Consider the following 20,522-nt stretch of genomic DNA (forward strand, 5'->3'; position numbering starts at 1 on the left):
ATGCTAAAATAAGGTTCTAATGTGACTCCCCACCTCTAGAGGAATGGTGACATTCCTTTGCTGTGGCAAACTCAGAGCAAAGAATAGCAAGCACTGAGTAAGGGAGTCGTTTGCCAAATAAGTGTCCCATTTTCAGAGTAACCTTTTGACTGCCCTAGGTTTTCCTGTCTGACTGCTCTTCCAAGGAATTGATACAGTACCTGGCAGCCAGCAAGGTTTCTTATGACAGCAAGTGCATACACAAGTAGTCAGAAGCTGCTGGGCTTCCTAGAAGGATATTTTAAATTGCCTTACAAGACCTCAGGTAAATCATGTGAACTGGTCATCAAACAGAGAAAGCCCAGACTTTTGCAAGTGTGTAAGTAACTTAATGGGGCTTTGTTTTCTGAAGCACATAGGCAGATATCAAAAGATGCAGTAGATAATTACTATAAATAAAAATTTATATGATAAAACCATTGTTTTGTCACTTCTTTGAGTTAAATCACATCCCAAATGCTTATAATACACTACATGGATTAGTGAAAATTTCAGCAAAGGACGGAAAAATCTGGTTATGGAGAACTGGTGTGGTTGCTTGGTAGCCTTGGTCCCTGATAGGCAACTGATGCAGAGCAGTGTTCCAGCATCTTATTTTAATCAGAGTTTAGGCCAAATTCTGTTATGGTAATAAGTTTTAAGTCCTCATTTATCTATGAGGTTAATGAGACTATTGTAGGAACATGGCATTTAATTAAGGTCATCGAGTGTGTGATTTTATCTCTCTGCTAATATTCTGTTTTCTTATTTTGTTTTCATGTTTTAATTGTCTTTATCTTCTCATTCTATAGTGTTTCTCAGTAAAACTACTGCATTACAAAAATACTGTCAATAACAAAAAGGATAATAAATTATGTGATATCAAAAATGACTGCAGGAATGATCTTATTATGAAAATTTTTGTCATAGAGACTCTTTTTTGCTAGCAACTAAGAACAGAGAGTATTGTTTTGTATCTTATGTACCTTTCGTGTTTCCAGGAACTAAAAGAAAAATTAATTTATTTTCATAGCTGAGGAGAGAGGAAAAACATCCCAAAAGGCTGGATCACTTTCTCTTACAAGGTTCTCCTCAGGGACACTTGCCCATTAAGGGAAAGCACACAGTTTCAATTTCAATGAATGCAGTTCTTATTTATTCTGGGTACAGTTGATACGGTGACTCACTGTTTTGCTAATGAAAATTTGGTGTTTTGCCTTTAAAAAATTACATTCAAGCAAAACAGATTTTACTTACTACTTTTGTTCTGCTATTTTAAGGATAGGATTAGAGGACAATGCTAATAGGTAGAATTAAAGAGACAGGTTTGTCCTTGCATGAGCATGAAATGAAAGCACACAATTGAAATCCCAATGAGCTAGAAAGGAAGATGTACAGTGAGCAATTGCAGGTGTACAGGTCTTTATGTCTTGAACCAGGTGTAATGCGATCACAATCTCTGCCTTCCCGTGCACCGTGAATAAGAACATGACACAAAGGAAGAAAATGGGGCCACATCCTCCCTTAGTGTAAAATGTCACAGCTCTGCTGAAGTAAATGGGACTCTGTTTAATCACCTTAGGTAAGGATTTCATCCTTTCAGCTGGAACCTTTCCAGACTTCCACGTAGGTGTCACTCCACCCCACCTGCCTGATCTTCAGCTTTCATTCACATGGGTAGATAGCAGTAATGCTCTTCCCTGTAACCTGGACCCCGAGGCTCTGCCTTCATGGGAGGAAGGCTCTGATTGCACTCCTGCAAACCATGATGGTTGCCCTGGGTCTCAGGGACACCTTTCCTTGAACCACTGCTCCATAATCTCACTTCTCAAGGATGTGTGTGTGGGTGTACACATGCACACATTTTACATGAGATTAAACAATGTATTACTTTTTTTGTTTTACTAACATGGAAAATATGCAGATCTAGGGGGGAAATAATGTGCTGAAACCCAGAAGCATTTTTTCTTCTATTTTCTGTTAACAGAATTTTGCTTGTGTTTTGGATCTCTGTGTGCCTGTTCCTTATCTTTCTGCCAAGTCATGAAGCATCTCTTCCTCTCTGCTGCCTACTGACCTGTTTGTTAATTTCTCATAGCCAAATTGAACACAATCCTCCAGCTGCTGTAAAAATATGCTCCTCTCTCCCCACCCAGATGCCTACTGAATAATTCTGTGACATTTCTTGATCTATACCTCCTCTGTGTTCTTAAATGACACAATTACCTAGGATTTTCTACTTTCACATTAAGCAGTAAAGAAAGCCCAATTTTCTTCCAGCTTTATCTAATTGATTGCTCAGTACAGGTTCACCTGAGAAGATGGACTTTTAGGTTTGGCTACAGTTTGCTTTTGTTTTTGAGAGATATTACTTAGCTTTTGCCAGTAAATGCGTCTATAAAAATTATATTCTAGAATACTGGTTCTTTTATATTAAAATTTTAGTAAAATCTTTATTTTCACGAGCTTTATCTAGGTTTCATCACAGATAAAGTCTTACTAAATCCCAAGAGAATTTTAATAGTTTAATAATTTCAAAGACAATTTTTAAACGTGCAGACTATCACAGAATCACAGAATCTTTGGGGTTGGGAGTGACCCCTGGAGATCATCTAGTCCAATCTTCTTTCCCCCTCAAAGCAGGTTTACCTGGTGCAGGCAACACAGGATCACATCTGGTCAGGTTTTAAATATCTCCAGAAAAGGAGAGTCTACAGGCTCTTTGGGCAGACGCTGTCAGCGTTCTCCACAGCAAAGGAATTCTTCCTTAAGTTCAAGTGGAACTTCCTGTGCATTAATTTCTGCCTGTTTCCCCTTGTCTTGGGAACCACTGAAAAGTGTGTGGCACCATTCTTTTGACAGCTGCTGTTAAGGTATTTGTGTGCATTGATAGTATCCCCTATCCCCTCTCACTCATCTCCTCTCTAGACCAAACAGGCTCAGCTCCCTTGGCCTATCCTCATGAGAGAGATGCTCCAGTCCCCTCATCATAGCCTTCCACTGGACCCTCTCCAGTTCCTTATCTCTCTTGTCCTGAGGAGCCCAGAAGTGGACACAGCACCCCAGATGTGCCTCACCAGGGCTGAGCAGAGGGGCAAGACCACCTCCCTTGCCCTGCTGGAATGCTCTTCCTAATGTACCCCAGGTCTCCATTGGCCTTCTTGGCCACAAGGGCACTGGTGGCTCATGGACTGTTGCCCACCAGGACCCCCAGGTCCTTCTCTGCAGAGCTACTTCCCAGCAGATTGGCCCCCAGTCTGTGCTGGTGCCTGGGGTTATTTCTCCCTGGGTGGAGGACCCTGCATCTGCCTCTGTCAAACTCCATTAAGTTCTTTTCCTTGCAAGTCTCCAATGTGTCCAGATCTCTCTGAATAGCAGCACAGCCTTCTGGTATATCAGCCACTGCTCCCAGTTTTGTATTGTCAGCAAATTTACACTCTGGCCCTTCATCCACTTCATTGATGAATGAGTTAAACAGGACAGAAGCCAGTACTACCCCTGGGGAACCTCACCAGACTACATCAGCTCCCTGTAGAAGTCCTCATTGATTTTTGTCTACCTGTCCAGGTGGCCTCTACTAAACAACTTCATCACCATGATAGCCAGCCCCTTATTTCTTACCCACAAGCGCTCAACACATTCTTCATCCAGCCCTAAGTAAGCACCATACATTCCAGCTGCCCTCCCTCACACAAAGAGCAGGTCTACCACCTTGATTTGCTGCCTACCTTTCCTAAATAGTACATAGCTATCCATGACAACATTCCAGTCATGTGGGCTATCCCACTGTGTCTCTGTAATCCCAGTGGGATCGTGGTCCACACACAGATCTCTAATTCTTCCTGTTTATTCCCTATGCCATATGTGTTGTACAGGCAGTTCGGGGGGCACTAAAACATTCAGGATTTCCAGAAGGGGTGTAAGAGGATCCACCAGAGCCACAAACACCCTGGTAGCTGGCCTTCTGATTTTGCTTCAACCTAGGAACATTTGTCACTTGATATTTTTCTGAAAGTTCTAAAGCAACTAAAACCCAGAGCTTGAATCTACTGACTGCTTTGGAGAACTTATTTCCTAAATACTTTACATCTTAGGCTGCAGCAAAATGAAGGAGACAGTTCTTACTATAATTTGGTTGAAAAGAGGGAAATAATGGATATTCTGTTCCTAATTCCATTATAATAAAATAGAGAAGATTAGATAACTGCCAAAGCCAAACCTTTTAAGAAGAAATCCTGCCCCTCTAAAGACAATGAAATTATTTCCTTGACTTGAATTGTGCTCATTTACAATTTTACTGTTTCATTGGAGTGGGTGATACCAAACAAGCCCTTTTTCATACACAGTGGTTTTCTGGGTCAGGTGGCAAAACATAAAAGATAAGAACAGGTGGCTTCAGCACTTGTTGTAAAGCTTGGATATCCCTTATAATTTGAGGTAGGGAAGGCATATCGTGTGTCTATGAGAAGAGACAGAGAAATGGTAAGTGATAATCTGAAGTGCAGACTTAAACCCAGCACAACTGGAATAATATTAGAGAGGAATGACCTACCAAGATGTTGTGACATATTACCACTTGCAAAGTAAAATAAATTAATGAATTCTGCTTTCTGCTCTGCAATATATAAATATATATTTATATATTTATATATATATATTTATATTTATATATTTTTTATATATATATATAAACTCCAGAAACATTAAGTTTTAATTTTCTAGAGTGTCTTAAGAGCACTTTTCTCTTCTATACAAGATGAAGAAGGGGAAAAAAGTTTTGCCTTTTTCTAGTTGTTCAATCCGCTCTGCAGATTGCACAGCAACATTCCAGCCCTGGAGTTTGAAATTACCTACTAATGACACAGGAAGTACCAGGCAAGAAAGGTCTGTTCCAGCTGCCCAACAGCACCAGCTAATGTGCTCAGATACATTTTCAGGGGTGAGGAAGCAGGTTGTTTGCTCTATTCATTCTGTGCCAGGGTTGCCAGGATGTTGAACAAGGTTGTATTTACACAAGAAACTCTTTCCTGATATGAGAATAGTGCTGTACTCTGTTGGCAAAAGGTTTTCATGCAATTGCAGACTACAATAGCAGAACTGTGGAAAGGCACCCCTTACCAGTGAGGCAGTGGAAGTAAAACAACCCTTTTTTCTGGCTTAACCCTTTTTGAATTAGAGAGTCCTGAGAGTGCAGCTATGTTGGGGCAGAGTTAAAAGGAACTGAAAACTGCAAAATATTTCAATATTACTGTGTGCAGAGTGTATCGTAACTTGTATTACAAGTTCCTGACTAAATTCATGGGTAAGGAAAAGAAAGGGAAGGCTGGTAGCAATAAAAGAGCAATAAAAAATGTCCTTTAGGGGTTCTTGGAGATCTGGAATTACCTCATGTAAATTATGGCCAATTTGTATTTTTGTATGGGGACAGAATTGTATCATCCCATGGAATAATCTAAGAGGGAAAAATCAGGAAGGAGTCATTGATACCCCAGATATTAATAGAACACAAGAACAACTGAGTAAAAATTGGGTACAAACAAATTTAGTATGAAAAACACAGAAATATTACTAAACACTAGAGGACTAGCATCCTGTATTTGCTTCCCAGTAGAGAAATTGTAGTGGCAAGAGCTGTCAGCTTATGAGAGACTGACAGTAGGGTACTGTTCACCAATGCACTAGATGACCCAGGAGGAGCCTTCCAGCCCTAAGTTCCCAAAATAGGAGTTACAATAGAAGACAGCAAATATTTAGGAAGACTGAAGTACTGTTTCCTGGATGTCAAATACAAAGGAGTTTCAGCTCCAAAAGATATCTAGGTGAAAAATGCTACTTCATATTTTTATTGCTGGTTACAGGTTTTTGAGCCCTTTATGTTGTGTAAGGACAATGTAAGAAATTAGCTTGCAATTACTTGGATAAAGTTACTTTTTAAGGGAAAGCCTGTAGCAGTTTGCAAAAGACTGTAGCAGGAGCAGACCCAGCAGCTCTTTGTCAGCAGCACATCCATCCCTTTGTGGATCACATCCACTGATGCACTTCTCAGGAAAAACAAATAAGAGCAACTGCAGATATGTAAAGTTTCTTCCTTGTCCCCACTGCTGAGTTGTAGTTCTTGCATCCCAGCAACTGTTCTTCCTAAGCTGCATGTAAATTTATTACTGATGAAGGGGAAGTTATCTTCAGGAGTAGGAATGATCCAGGTTTTGTCAGGTAACTCAGGAGAAAAATTCTCCCCTCTACCTGTCATTGCTAGTTCTAAGAGTCAGTTTTCTTTAATTCAAAATTTCTGCCTTCCCAGTGTTGTTAGGTATTGTGGAAATGGTGAATAAATCATTTGAGCCTGCCCTGAAAGACTGTTGTCCTCTGGTTTATAGTTATAGATCCTTTTAAAACGCTGCTGCCCTTGCACAGAAAATTACACACATACTGTGAATCATGTTAATTACATGACAACTCAAGTGTCACCATAATACCTTATACAGGGGAAATGCCACCATCTGGTGGTTGCATCTCTGCTGGCAGACTGTCGTGGTGGTATTGGGGATTGAGCTGCCTCTGCTCAGTGAGGAAACCCTGTTTTAGATTTAGAAATTAAGGGTCCCTGGAAGTCATTTCTGCTGGACAACGTTTCACTTTGCAGGCATACCAGACAGGCCCAGCAATGTGGAGTAGGAGACACCAGAATAAATGCTGTTTCCATCTGTTTCTGTTCTTTCTTTCTTTCTTTCTTTCTTTCTTTCTTTCTTTCTTTCTTTCTTTCTTTCTTTCTTTCTTTCTTTCTTTCTTTCTTCCTTCCTTCCTTCCTTCCTTCCTTCCTTCCTTCCTTCCTTCCTTCCTTCCTTCCTTCCTTCCTTCCTTCCTTTCTTTTCTTTCTTTCTTTCTTTCTTTCTTGTGATGTGTTTTTATTACTGAGAAGCTTGTGATGTTAAGACACTTCTAACATGAGCTTTGATTGTAATTGCTTTTTTGGGAGGGCTTGCTAGGACAGAATCACAAGATGACTTCTATTAGAAACACACACAGAGTCCATCTGCACACTTCTTGAACATGGAGCTTCTTCCTCTTTCTGTTGAAATGATTCCTATGGTCTTAACACCAGCAGGAGCTTATTGTCTCCCTACAAAATGCTCTCTAAGAAAATCTTGCCTTTCTCTTGCAATTTTTTTCTTGTTATCAATGTCACTTTGTTCTGGAGAGATTTTAGTTAGGGTGTAATTTTATATACATCCTTCAGAGGTAGCTTAATGAGTTTTGTTATGATTGTCACCATGTTCTAGGTTGAGTAAAAATATTCTTGAAATTTAAAAAGTAAAATCTATTCCTCATTCCACAAAGACATTAGACTTTCTGTTTATGTTTACAAAGTAAGAAATCAGTGATAAACTTTGAGCAAGCCAGAAGCTTTTATGCCTTTTGACTGAGAAATTTTGAGTTTACCTCATTTTCAGAAACCAGATTTGTGATTAGATTTCTGACCTATTCTGTGCTGTAGTTAAGACCTGAAGTTCACAGCAAAATGAATTCATGCTCTCAAGCAAAACTCTCTTCAGTGTGGCACAACAGAGCTGCAGAGTGAGATATTCTGTATAAATTGTGAAAAATTTTAAATTATGTTTTGATGCATTTCAGTGATATATGTGGAGCAGCTCACCTATGTGACCTGCAGAACATCAAGCTTTTTTGTCCTCTTCCAACCACCTTGTATTATTTTGAATTACATTTATATGTCTTGAATACATGGCCGTCTTCTCCTCACAGACTGTTATGATGCCTACCCTGTGGGACATCAGTCTCTGCTGGGATCCATTGGTAATATACCTATGAAAGACAGGTCCTCTTATCTTGCAAAAATTACTTGGACAGCTACAGCAGCCTATGCTTGGCTCTCACTCTTTCCTGAGTACTTCTTGGATGCAGGCAGGGGAATGTGGGTAGGAAGTACATCACAATAAATCCCATGAGGTAAAACAGCTAACATGCATGGATGGTAGGGTCTGTTGCTTCAGGGAGAACTGGAGACACTGTAGGGTGCATGCAGCACACCCTGCTCCATCATATTACACATCCAGCCAGGAAGGTTTGCTATCCAGGTCTAAAAAATCATTGAAAATTGAGCAAATTGAAAGGGAGAGCAATTAATAGATATTTTTTTCTTGAAGTCCTCCTGTTTATTCTCTGTCATACGAAACACAGTTGTTAACGGGTGTCGTATTTTTTCAACTGGCCACTCAGCTGCTTCCTGCACCTCAGATCTATCTGTTCCTCTGTCTGATGTGTGTGTCATAGCCAGTGAGAAAGGCAGGAGCTATGTGACTGAAACACGACAAAGAGCTTTGCAATTGATTTTTCCTCTATGTTGTTAGAAAACATCAGATTGCTTAAAAGATCTCATTGGGAATTGCAACCTTCCTCCCCACTGGCTTTTTGTAACTTGTTGATTAAACATCTTAGCCTGGGTTTTTGTAGTGGCTTAAAACAAGGACTGACATGGAAATATTTTCTCACGGGATAGCCTTCTCATTCCAGGCATTTTTAACCTCACACTGATTTCAGCTGCAGCGGGTTCTTGGAATCCCTGACCTTCCCGCTGGTGATATTCATTGCCAATGATGCCAACGGCAAGCCTGCACCATGCCTGTCCATGTCTGGTTCCTCCTAACAAACCCAGTGTGCAGTGACACATGCTGATGAGCAAATGGAGAAAAAAGGCCCAAAGAGCAGGTATTTCCACTTGTTATGTATAAGGCCATCTGTCTGCTACCTGGCAGCTAAATGTTTACTGGCTAGCACTGTATGCCTGGCTGAAGACTTAATTGTCTACCACTATTATTAGCTACCAGTTATTGAGTGCCAACAATGTGTTCTCCTGCCCTACTGTTGTGCTGTGTCTGTATAAGTTGGACTGTTCTGTTCCCCCTATCATGTTATGGTTCTGCCCTGGTTCTCCCTTCCCTCCTTTGTGCTGCCAGTTATCCCAACTCCTCCCCAGCTGCCTTGGAGATCAATGTACCCTTTCTCAAATCCCAACCCTGTCCGTCACTCGGCGCTCCCACCCTTCTCTCTAGAACTCTCTAGAAACTTCCAGCTAGAGCGTTGAGTGATTGGCTCAGGGGCAGGGCCCCACCCTCAAGTTATCCCCATTGGTGTTCTCCCTAAATCAATCTTTTGTATCCCACTCCCCTCTGGAACCCTATTCATCCAAGGACTGACTCCTCCCTTGTTTCCCTCCCTCCTTATCAGCTGTTGCAACTTCCCCCTCTCCCTCTTTGGCTGTCGGTTCCCCTGGGACCCAATAAATCTGGATTCACCACAGCTGGAGAGCGCTCTCTTATTTCTGCTGACTGTAGCCATAAGCCAAGCCACGTCCTACCACAAGGTCACGCTGCTGTCATAGCACAGAGTGTTTGCCTTAGGTGCTGTCCCGAACCACGGAGATCGGGATAGTGCCCCCCTACTGCTAGTGGTGCTGGATAGATAGCCAGGATGTCCCCAGTGTGGGGCGCCAGGAACTGAAGCGGTCCAGCTGGAGAAAGATTGATTGTTGTTCTCGGACATCCTGGCTAGCTATCCAGGGGGAACAGAACAGTCCAACTTACACAGACACAACACAACACCCTACAGTAAGAGACACAGCTTTCTCGTCTTCAAACAGCTCTCAGGAGAGAAGATAATTAATAAACAGTCATAAGTTACGTGTCTGGGCTTAATTCTTACAGATAGATTTACTCCCATGCTTTTCCAACAGATGTTTGTCTTTCAGTAGATTCCCTAAAAAATGAGCAAAAGTCAGAAAAAAAAATGGATTTACACAGGTTTTTATAATGTGCCATCCTGTTTTATTTGCTCCTAAGCGGTGTCTGGGATTACTGCATTGTCTAAATATGCATAAGTTGAGTTTTAAACTCACAGAGATTTCAGGCTCTCTCGTACCTAATTCTTCTATTCACACCATCCAATTAGTGCTGGTCCTATCAAGACTTTCAGATGCCTCAGAGAAAAAAGTATTACTCCAGGGCCACAGGGACATACAATGGAGCAAGGCAATGTCTTCTAAACACAGGAGATAAACTTCCCTGATTCCTCCCCATACCTGAAGCTTCTGGAAAAAAGATAACCACAAAAAAGAATTTCTGAAGTGATTTTGAGATGCATGACAAGCTTCATATTGCATTGCTTCTAAGTGTCAGATTAGCCTTAATAGAAGTATGTTATTAAATAGTTCAATAATCACATGAATTTCAGATTCTGTTTGACTGAAAACTATAGGAAAGAGAATATATAGCATAAGCATCAAGAAAAACACTTTTATATACGCTAAATAACTGAGTCACTACTTTGGCAAAGTAAGTTTTGTTCCTAGACTGTCACCTAAAAACATCAGTAAGCAAAAAGAAAATTTAAAAATTCCTATGTGTTGGGAACCTTCCATAATATTCTAGCTGTGTCTCTAGGGCTTTATATGTTTGTATCAATTAACTTAATGCCCGAATGAGGTGATAAAAATAGGTAAGCTGCATGTGGCCTAAAGTCCTTTGGAAAAACAGGACTTATGCCCTTCATACACTCTGGAAAATTACAATCCAGTTTTAATATTCTGAAGCATAATAGGATGGTTGGCCTGAAATGGGTCATTAAACAAAAACTGCTGTCAGGTTTCTCCAACAGCTACAGTTTCAGTCTTTTATTTTCCACTGGCCTGAACTTCTTTGTCAGACATCCACTTCATGTATAAATGTAAGAAATACAATTGTCAGGTCTGATTCCCACGCCATCTTCTCAGACAGCAGTCTGACAAAGGGCACTTCAGATGGTGGACAGCCTGGGCTCCTACTTGCAGGTTACAATGAGAACTAAACTAAAAAAATATTCCATGCAGTGGTCTTCTTCCAGGTATTTAGTGTGAACACTGGGGAGCAAGACCTCTCCATCTTTTCCCTATCACTGTGCATGGCCCTGGATCAGATTAAATACTCAGCTGAGGAGTATGCTGTGTAGACTGCATGTTAAAAATGGGAGATTGATGAAGTTTGTCAGTCATCTTGATACAAATTTAAAGAATAGTATTTCATTTAATAAGCAATTTTTGAAGGTAGGTTGATAAAACAGCTGGGGAAGAGGAGGCTTCAAAGCATCTCAACAGCAGTCATCCAAAATGCATGAGGAGGTTGCTGAGCAGATATAGTTAGGCTTTTATGAAAATGCTCTTAGCATTAGGCCATTAAGGTACAACTCAAGCTGCCCAGCAGCCAGCTTTAGAGGCATTCTGGGTAGGCAGAGCCCATTAGATGGAGGCATGTGATATTTTAAATTTTTTTTCTGGATTCAGGGAGTGAGTTAAACTGCTTAGTTGGGCAGGCAACAATTGACTCAAGAAAATGCCTGCCTCTTTTAAGCACCCTAAATGTGACCAAGACAAGTGTTTCATTCATATCCTCTCTGTGACGATTTAAAGAATCCAGGCAAAGTGAAGCAGCTAAAATGATAAATGCTTAGAATTACCAGCCATCAAACATAGCTGTTCATGGAGATGTTCTGAGGGAGTTGAATTGCCTCCTGGAAGAAGAAGGGAATGAGTTTGTATGCACTGCTTTCTGGGCAGTCTACTCAGCAGTTCAACCAGTAAAGAGAAATTGCACCAGGTCTCTGAAGCTTTTGTAAAACTTACTCATGTCTCTCACCACCTCAGCCCAAGAGATCTTGCTGATTTTCAGACACTTTGCAGAAGTAAAATTGCATTTTCTTTTCAACTGTTGACATGCAGGCCCCATCTTCAGTGCGTTGCCCCTCCTCTGTGTTGCCTTTCCCCTCTTCTCCCTCCAGCGGGAAATGCACGCTTACAAGGGTGGTTTTCACATGGAATTGTGAATAAAGCTGGGAGCATGGAGTTGCTATTCTATTGCCTGTGAGACATAACAACCTGGATATGTTTTGTCATATTTTCCCTTCATCCCAAGGTGATTATTTCTTATTAGTCCTCACCCATCTGCAGGAGGCTATAAAACTGTCATTCTGATCCAACCACTAAACCTGGCAACGAATGAGCACCAATGTACCTGGCCAGCAGATGACTCCTGCCTCAGTTATGCATCTCTGGCATGCTTACACCTATTGCTCAGGCAGTCAGCCAAACCATTGCCCTGCCAACATTAAAAGATTTCCTGAGGCTCAGCAAGCTTAAGGATCCACATGGTGGCAACCTTAGATGCTCTTGTTCCTGCTTTTCCCACATAATTCATATTTTCTGAGCCTTAGTAATTTCAGACATCTTGCAAAAAATCATTACCAAGGCCTTGAAATAGGCCCACTTTGGAGGTGAGATAATACAAAAAGATTAAATGATGGAAAACATCAAAGTTATTTCTCTTTAAGACAGCTGAAACCAGAAATTTAAAACTTCTCACTAAAGTTTTAAAATGCTGGACATAGACATATTTTTTATTTATAATAAAAGCTCAAATACACTTATTGAGAACATTCTTTATCCTGTTATAGAAAAGAAATTATTCACCTAATGAATTATTTTTTAATTTTTCATTTAGCAATTTCATTTGTTTATTAATATTTGAAGATGGCTTTAGTTTGCAATTTTAGTTTTCAAAACATCTGGCACCAAACTGGGTCAGAAAAGCCCACAGCAGGACTGCTCCTGCTGTGAATAGTTAGAATCTAGATATCTGCCTATCCATTTGGTCTTTAAATCTGAAACAGAAAGAATTTGTAACATAATGACTAAAATGAAATTATTTACGTTACTTTACCTTTATTTATTTGAATTCTTTGTAAGGATGAAGAGAAACGAGGCAATTAATCAGAAAAAACCCCAAACCTTGGTTAAGTGAAATGAAAATAGCAGTACAAAACTAAGCAAAAATGCCTAGGTAAGGCATGCTAGTATTTAATTTAATTTGCCTGCTTTCTGGTTTCATTCACAGGCTTATCTAGACTGTTCCTATCACTTTGGACAGGAAGTTCCCTGAAAGCCTTGTCACTACATGAATGCAGTGCTTGGTAGAAGAATAATTTACTTGTCTTATGAACTAGTGCTAGTGTGAACACAGTTCTGTACCATTAGGCCATTGTCCAGACTAATTTGCCAAAGAGAAAAGTTGTCAGTGTTGCAGTGGATAAGTGATCCCATTCATTATTATTTCTTTTGTATTTTCTGGGTTGAAAAATGATGAAATTTATTGGGATTACATCCCAGAGAAACCAATCTGTTTTTCTGCTCCTGTAGGGCTTTTTCCAGAGGTACCCAGAGACAGCTTGCACTTGCACATCCCTCAAAACACCTAACAGCTTTGTGCCCACACTCACTGCTGTTCACAATGCATGGATTGAGGGCTCTCAGGCCCCAGGTCCTGGTGTGACATCCAGCTGCCATAACTCGACAGACAGCTGCCAGGGCACAGAATGTCTGAGCAAACATGGCAAGCCCAGCCTGCCAAAAGTACTGTACATGCATCTGGAGTATAGATACATGCATGTTGTGCTCAAGGTCTGGGAAAACTGGCACGTGCAGCAGCGTAATTGCAGTCTTTGCTGGTGTTATATTTGTGCAAATAAGAAGTATTTGATGAATATAATTTGTGTTTTCACATAGAGAAACTTCTTTGCCAAAATTATTAATTTCTTTCCCATGGCTGAAATCATTCTGTTCACAGTTCTTTTACCAGGAAATATCTGTCTGTCTTAAGACTCTGCTAGAAACCAGAAGGTTAAAGTTGAATGATTGCTGTATCTCTCTGAGGGAGGCTGTTTTCCTTGAAGAAGATAAGACTTAATTTCTCCATAAGCGGCTCCTGAACTGCTGGAATATTTCATAGAATGATAAACCAATGCCAATTCCTACTGTCTGTAGGGCACCAAGACCAAAACTACCATAGTTTAGGAGCTGTTAAGAGGCAATCATAGTCAAAGAGAGGCTGGGCATAAAACTAATTCAGAATGCAAGTTGCAACCATCATTTTTCATTTACTGTCCCATATAAATCAGAGGCCATAGATGCTGAAGTTTATCTGTGGAAATCTACAATCCTACTGTTTCTCTCCCTTTCCTCTCAGGTCTATTTGTTTATGCTATATGTCCTTCAGCTTGCTTTTTCTGTTATCTTTTAAAAGATTTTCTTCCTCTTTTGCATTTAATTTTCTGTCTGAAGTGTAGCATCACATGATGTCCTGAGGGAAATACTGCAATGAGGAGAAAAGGGTGATTAGGTGATGTTGTGGCTTGATCATTATAGGCTTTTCTTTTTTTCTCAAGAATGCTACGTTCAAGTGCTGGAAGATGTTAATGGCTACCATAAAGTTTGTCTTTGATCTGCAGAAAATTCCAAGCCTCATTAATCTCCTGGTTATGGGGGCACCCTCCATTCAGTCTAAACAAGAAGCAGCAGCTAAGATCCTGTACGAAGTAAATCTGCTAAACACAGTAGAAGCAACCACCTAGGCAGATATCCTACAAAGACAAGCTGAAGTATGAACTAATTTGTGAAGAACAAAGAACTTTCTGGGAAATTAAATATTCACTGACTGAGACATTAACTGATAGGAGCTATGTGTTTATAAATAATCAGAAAACTGGGATAAAACAAATAGACAATGTGGGTGGCCCAGGGAGAAAGCCAAGACAAAAAGCTTCTGTTGAGTAGAGTACCTACTGAAAATGGAAAGCTAGATTTCTGAGCAAGGAAATAACCTTCTGCTGTTTGTTCCTAGCACATTCAGGGAAATGGAGCTTTGTGTACATTCTTTGCAAATACACAGGCATTCATCAGAGACACTTCAGCTGCCCCAAATCACAGATTCTCCTATGACAACAAACATGTCAAGATGGTAAGTGGTAGCTAAATGTTGGGAAAGGAAAACAGTTGATTGAAAATGTGAAATATTTTAAAAAGTTTGCTTGTTTACTGAGATTGTCGATTTTTTCTACCTTGAGAATCTCTGTTCATATCTGTGACTGCCTCTGTGAGGCTCAGGGCATTGAGGCATCATGCAGGTTAGCCTGCCTTTCCTTTTTCACCATAAGTAACTGCAGAATAAATCTGTCAGGTGAATGATCTCCATGATTGTACAGGTGAATAACCAGATTCCATTAGTTTTGGTGAATTTCTCCTTAGCTCTCAATCTTTTCTCAGATAGTTCCCACTTTATTGCTGTATATGATTAAGGGAGATTAGAGGACCATAAATCTGCACTAAATTGAGCCTAAGACTAGATAGAGGTGTTTCAGGCTGCAGATCTGGTTTGGTCACTGTCAGAGCTCTTTTGAATGCATACAATTGATCTAAAGCAGCTTTTTGTGTCAATGAGAAGTGGGTCATTGGTGTCGTTTTATTAGGCCATAGTCTAATGATAGAGCTTATTTCTCCTCTGATGCTTCTACCAACACAAGGCTTTTTCCTAACTTGTGTGATAATTTTGTGACCTACAGGACTTTTCAAGATAAGAATTGTGAGGAAACTTCCCTGGAATTTCTTTCAAAGGCAATCAAAATTTGTGACTCAATTAAAAAAAAAAGATTGATATTATTTTACTTTATCACAAATGGCTTTTGGACTAATTTATTTTCTATATGTATCTTTGTTTTCTGTGGAGTCATACATTTCTTTTGCCATTTATCACTTTGTCTTTAGACTGATAAATTTTGAAAGACTCTTTGAAGTCCTTGTTAGTTAATATCATCTGTGCTTCCTTTCCTTTGGGACTGCTTATACATATTTAACCTCCTAAGCTTAGGAAAAAAGTCACTGTAAGAATCTACTGCTGCCCCATTCATACTGTTCTTTGACCCATTTCCATCAGAAAGAGAAATTGCTAATCTAGGCCAGATGTCTTAAAATATATCTGGATCCAACAACACAGTCAGACTTGAGTCTTTTTGGATTTAAATAGGTATCTTGAAACAGCTTTGTATTTTTTAGTTAGTTGCAAGATAACCTTGGAAAATTTTGCTGCTATGAAATCAGAATCCGAATAATGTCTTTTGATCACAGTATACAAAACAAACATTCAGGAGAAAACATGTTAGTTGTTAGTTATCAATTGTTACAGCTTTTTGATTTTGAACTAGTCTATCTGATCTCTTTCAAATTCCTACTGAAAAGAAAGCATACTAATAAATAGAATAGCAAAGGCCATCTGTAATTTTTCTAGTTTTTATAGACTTGACAGGGGACTAAAGGCCTGGAAGGAAAAGGGATCTGTGCTGCATCTCTCCCTGTGTGCCTGTGAGCATGAACGCTGTGTGGTTTGGGGAGTTTGCTCAACAGCAACCTTCCCAATACCTGCTCTGCTCAGGGAAAGCCTGCCTAACTTGGCACTATTTAACCTCCCAGAAGTGCAAACTTTGCCTTGGAACTTCCTAACAGGCAGGATTTTTTTTTTGGCTAGTTTTGTTCCAATTAGTTTTTATTTGTAAGACAAAGAAAATGACAGACACATTTTGCCAATGCATTGAGTAAATATAGCCCAGCAATCTAAGCTGACCTGCTGTTGGAAAATCTAACTCCAGTCCTTCCCTTCATCATTCTCTCATCCCCAAAGTAATAAAAGCAGAGCTAGAGCAGTGAACACCTGGCATGCTGGTCACGCAGCATGACTTTACATTGTAATCATCTTGTCAAGGAGCTGAAAATAGCATTGTGCTGCAGTGTTCACCAGTGCTCCAGGAAGGAAGACAATAACCAGCATTTGGCAGCAGCCTACACACTAGCTGTGAGTGATACAGAAGTATTCCTCAAATTGTTTCCCTCCTCTCATCCTGAAAACATTCACCCTGCATCCCCTGGTAATGCATCACAGAGGCCCTCACTTCCAGTCTCCAGCTAAAGAAGAGGTGGGCAGGCACTGTGCTGCACACAACCAAGTAATCTCATTTAGCAACACTCTAGTTTTCAACAAAATAGTGCAATAATTAAATTAATTCTAGCATGTTTAGTGTGCCATACAAATTCCAGGAAAAAAATGGCAATAAAAGGCTTTGAATGAATTGAGGTGATTCATGTGCAGATAGGAGTCATGATAGATACACAGTTGTTGAACTACACAGCAACCCAGGAATACAATATTTAAAAGAGAAATTTGGACAAGAGATCTTGCCTGAAGAGAATTTTTGAAGGAGATCAAGAGAGTGGAGAGTGTTGCAGCTAACCTGGCACCAAGGAAATGCCACACAGGACTATAGGGATCACAGGGATTGAATGAAAGTCAGGGAATAGGCACCATTTTCCAAAAGTGGATACTATTGTGGCAGAAAAATTTTGTATTAAATTCTTGGGGAAAAAAACCACAATATTAGGAAGATGTAAATCTGAGTATTTTCATAGTCAGTCACTCATTCATATGCACAGCTAACACAATAATCAGTGGACTAACAGCACTTGTACATTTTTGTGTTTGGGGAACTGAGTATTTAATGATGAATGTTATTGTATCACTCCATTACTTGAGCACAGCTCTCTAGGTTACTTTCTGCAGAAATACATTGGAAGAACAAGCACACCATAAGTAAGAGGCACAGAAAACGTGATGTATTAGCAATGTTTATTCAAATTTGATGCTAAGTTAGCAATTCAACTGTACAGGGCCAGTCAACTTGCATTCACTAGCCTGAGGTGGAGGCAATCCCTGATCTGATTACTAAATTTGAAATTTTGGCACACTAGGAACAAGCAAGAATTCTGAGTGCTAATATTTTAACAGATTTTCAAAAGTCAAGTAAGATGACCCCTAGATGTGCGGATTGTTATGCATGTCCTCATTATTCCCATGCACTATGATAAGAAATCTGGTATTCCCCTGATAGAAAAGTATAAATATAATCAGTACAACTCCATGTTCTTTTATAGAAAATGGTCAAAAAACTATGCTTTTCTTCACTGAGGAGATTACTTCCATGAAAATTCATTTATTTACCAAACTCATAGTCTGCTTGGACATATTCTGGACACTTGAGCCAGTAATATCTGGCTTTCTCTTTAAAAAAATAATGCTATACAGGGTGAATCAAGCATACTGCGTTACATAGGTTAAGAGCTAACTAACTGAAGCCCACCAAAACAATCACCAGAGGGAATTGTTCTCACTACATCTCACTGGAGATGATTTCCTGAAGCTTTGTAGAAACTTTGCAGAGAGCACCATGCAATGCGTGCAAAATAACATGGACTGTGTAGTAAAATAAATCCCGTTTAAGAAAAATATAAAAATATTAGTGCAGTCAGGGGAAAACTTTTCCTCTTCTGTGTTGTATGGGTTGTTCTGTACAGGGCAGGGCATAATGAAGAGCCTCAGAAATAATTCAAAGACTGAAGAAAATGGAAGGACCATAATGATGCAGAGTTTAGCTTATTAAAATAAGATGACAGAGTATTTAATTACAGAGTGTAAGTACAGCAAGTAGGAAGAAAATAGTGGTTACTGGAGGGGTTTTTATTCTAGCATAATGAGAAAGCAGGAATGCAAGACAAACCGAAGAAATGTTAAATTGAATTTTTTGGCAAATGATGAAACAGACTACCTTCAGAAAAAATTTCCAAAGGGAAGCACTAATTAATCTGTTTTTCATGAATTTTTAATAATATTTGAATTGGCCCTGATGCTGAAATGATCAGAAAAATATCAGTCTTTTTGCAATGACTGTCTTCTTTTCTGGTCAGAGCCTTTTTATTCATCACAGATGATGCCTTAACATCCTGTTTCTATGCAAGCATTTATTATGAATGTACTTTTAATGCAATTTGCTTGTCTGAGTTGCCCTTTCTGAGCAACTTATGAGGCAATAATCATAGAGGTAAAGTCTGATCTGCACTTTTATTTTGTCAGGCAAAATTTAGTCTGATCTGTGTTTTCTTTCACTTAGAATAACAAGCTCTGTTTTGTTTTTTTGGTTTTATTTTTTTTCTTTGTTTGTTTTTGCTTTTGTTTTTTGTTTTGTTGTGACAGGGAACTAGCAGAGGTAAAATATGGTGGAAATTTTTGTAAAATTAAATTTTAAGCAATGGTTTTGTTAATGAATTAGTTTTTTGCAAGGGTCTTCTCAGACAAAAATACTGAGAAGAAAAAATTAAAACCTGATTACTCTTTTACTGTGATATTTGCTGTTGTGCCTCATATGCTATAATATTTTGGTGTTTGGTAAAAGGGCAAATTTAGATAGAGGCATTGAAAACATGTAAAAATAAGACTTTTAGAACGTGATGAAAGAGAGAGTAACCTATGATGAGTTTGCCATGTCTGAATTCTACGTGATGCTCAGATTCATTGCTTTTTCCACCACCAAAAGTCAGGAAGTTTTCAAATAATTATATTTTAGCACATTGTGTATGCTGGAACAAGAGGAAGGGAGAGAGATTGCTTATAACTCGTGCACATGACTATTTATATATTTTTTAACCTCTCTAATTGCCTCACAAACCAATCCATCACTTCTGCTGATTTTATTTGCTAAAAGAATATAAATTGAAGAGAATAAGATCTGCACATACACTCTAGAATATAAAGATGTAAACACACTGGAAAGCATCTACTTAAAGCAGAGTAGTTAAGTAACCATGGCTAGAACTTGTCATTTAAGATTGATGATCACTGCTTGTGTTCCTGGAAAATGAGCTGAATATACATTTACAGCTGCTTGCATTGACTCCTTCTGAGGCTGGAACCATAAATGCATAGGTTTCTAAACGGCTGGTACAGAAAAAATGGTAATGCTGTGCCTTGTGCCTCTTCCAGGTTTTGGTTTATTGATCCTAGATTACATAGTGCATGGTTGCTGAGCTGCAGACAAATGGGCCTTGACAGTTCTCTCTGTGGGGTATTGCTCTATGATTCAGTTAATGGTAGAGGAAACTTCTACCTAATTGACTTTTAGCATATTGAAATTCCTTGCTGGATTGCTGTCACAAAACCCACCATTATGACTTGTGTCATCTTCAGTAATTCTGTGAGAGAGAAAGGCTGAAAAGTCAGGAAGAGTGATTTATCATGTCATTCCTGAGAGGGGTCTCTTCTGCTTTGAGAGTGAGAGACAACTCTCAATAACAAATCTCATGTTGCCACTTGGCACTCATAACCTTAATCTGTCAGCAATAGTACTTAGCATTTATATAATATTGTACTGGCATTAGCTAATTAATTCTTACAACACCACTGGGAAATGAGTCACTAAACACCTTTAGAAAGGCTTTTCTTTTAATACCTCTGGTGATGTTATGTGCTGAAATTAACAGATTACTGGCACTCATCTCGAAGAAAAGCAAAGAGGTGATCTTAATACTTTATGGCTGTTCCTTTAATTAAAAAATGGTTAAAAAACCCTCAGAAGTTTAGCAGAGTTTGTTTTACTAAATCTTGATTCTAATCCATCTTTTGTCACAATGAAAGGGAATTCCACTGTATAACATTATTTCAAATGAAATCTCAAGGAATAGTGATTGATGTCAGTTGAAAACCCAACAATATACTTGCTGTAAAACAGCAACTTCAGATTGTTAATATGGAGGG

The sequence above is a fragment of the Agelaius tricolor genome, unplaced genomic scaffold (assembly GCF_023055355.1).
Source record: "Agelaius tricolor isolate 1412-34295 unplaced genomic scaffold, bAgeTri1.0.p SCAF_3, whole genome shotgun sequence".
In the NCBI taxonomy this organism is placed as follows: Eukaryota; Metazoa; Chordata; class Aves; order Passeriformes; family Icteridae; genus Agelaius; species Agelaius tricolor.